Source organism: Acyrthosiphon pisum, chromosome A1 (assembly GCF_005508785.2).
Source record: "Acyrthosiphon pisum isolate AL4f chromosome A1, pea_aphid_22Mar2018_4r6ur, whole genome shotgun sequence".
NCBI classification, from domain to species: domain Eukaryota; kingdom Metazoa; phylum Arthropoda; class Insecta; order Hemiptera; family Aphididae; genus Acyrthosiphon; species Acyrthosiphon pisum.
Genome location: NC_042494.1, coordinates 131,868,227 through 131,870,560, shown reverse-complemented (window position 1 = coordinate 131,870,560; position 2,334 = coordinate 131,868,227).

Below are 2,334 nucleotides of genomic sequence, written 5' to 3'. Positions count from 1 at the left end.
CCCCCGCAAAAAAAAAAAACAACTTGTAATAGCCCCCTCAAAATGGTAAATATCATAAGCTGTATGCTTGTATTTGTTTTAAGGAAACAATTTATGTCGGTATGATATAAATTATCTTGTATTTGGTAAGATTATTAAGCCGCGTACACTGCACTTGTAACATTTACTGTTACGCCGTAACGCCGTAACACCGTAACACCAGTTGTCGGTAAATTTGGCCGCATCAAAAGATGTTACGCGCAAATGTTACAAGTGTGTACGCGGCTTTACACATAATTTTACAGTATACCTATTACCTATGCACTGAACTATAACACAGAGATAGGTAATAGCGGAATAAAAATCCCCTGAATAGAATCCCCGACCCTAGGAAAAATAACCCCCAGACCAATATGACTGACAACCACAAGGCATTTTTAAAACCTAATTAGTGTAATTATTACATAATTAAAATTTAATTGCAAATCTATATATATGTAAAAATGGAGACAAAAATGTATAACAATTCATCAATCGATAACGCCAAAACGGCTGGTCCGATTTGACTCAAATTTTTTTTAAGATGTTCGTAACTTCTAGGAGAACATTTTTACGAAATAAAATTTTAGGAAAATCCACCGGATAGGTAGGAAATTTCAAATCTGTATGTCAAAAATACAACAGTGGCGCAACAGTGCATTATATTATATTGGTTGCTATTATGGTTGATCGGGCATGTTTGTTGATTTAATATAATATAAAAATGAATCACAGAATGTGTTGCTAAGCGCAATAATTCTACTGTACGTGTGTTGTGACTGAACTCCTAAATGGTTAGACCGATTTGAATGAATTTTTTTGTATGCGTTTGCGTTTATTCATCTGATTTTAGTACGGTTAGGTTAGGTTTAGTGGCGCAATTATCGGGAGTGTTGGGTATGCAATTCACAGAGGCCCTCGATTTTCGGGGGCACCGATTCCCGAGATCTCTTGTATGATATTTCTACTATAATCTGTAATATACAAATATTATATTTTTTGTATGGGAAGTGGGCACCAGAATGCTGTAGTCAATAGAGTATTATATAAAGATGACATAAGTCCAGACTTTACACGTAAATTATTATCCATAAAAAAATTGTTTGCAAAGATTTCAGGAATAAAATATATAAAAGATCTGGCCATATTTATTTTCGAAAATGTTTTTAGCACTACATACAGTGATGTATTAAGTGGATGTTTTATTTATTTAACGTTACCCCTAACAGTTGCTTCGGCAGAGAGATCTTTCTCATAATTTAAATTGATAAAGAATTACCTGCGAAACTCAATTGGCCAAGATCGCCTTTCCAACATCAGTATATTAAACATTGAAAAAGAAAAAAACAGCTGACTTCGATACAAACAAAATAATTAGTGACTTTGCTGCTGTAAAAACAAGAAAAATTAATATGAAAATATATTTAATATATATATTAATTAATACTTGATTTTATAAAAAAAATTATGTAACTTTTAAATAATTAAGCAATTAAAAAAAATATAATAAAATAATTATATGACATATTTACACGTGAGAAAACAATATTTTTAGAGTTATAATATAATAAGATATATCGTTTAAGGCTATTTTTTTTTTATAGCAGGTAAGGGCCCAGTCTGGACATTTTCACATGGGCCCCTTATTATCAAGTTGCGCCACTGGTTTGGTTAGGATTTTGTATTAATTGATTATATCAATCCACCATAGGTAGAATACGACAAACTTGGTATAACTTTAATACTTTAGAGTTAAATCATACACTAACGTACACACAGCACGGGGTCCGCGATCTACCACAGGTAGATTGCCTACCTGATAATGTACTGCTGCGAATCAGAATTTTTATTCCGGGCAACGGAAAAGTTGAGATTAATTTTGAAATCATACACCGAATATTAAATAACGAATTGAACAAAGTTTGAGTCACATATAGTTGGTACACTTAATGGGCAACGAAGTGCACGGGTTCAGCTATAGTATATTATATTTGTACGATATAGGTATACTTTTCATTAAAAAATTAATATATAATAAATACATAATATTCAAAAATCAACAATAATATTGTTTTGTTTAATATCACCATGTGAAACACATATGTTAATAGTTCTTTTAAAAGATTAAATAAGATTAACTATTTGTTTAATAATTATTTATTTTATTTGATGTATCAATCATACGAAATATTTTTATTTTATAATCTTTTAAATATTGTATCTACCTATTATAAGTAGATAAGACTTATAAAATCTACTTCTAATAATTATTATTATTTACATATCGTTAAAATATTTTATTTCGGGCTTCCGGGG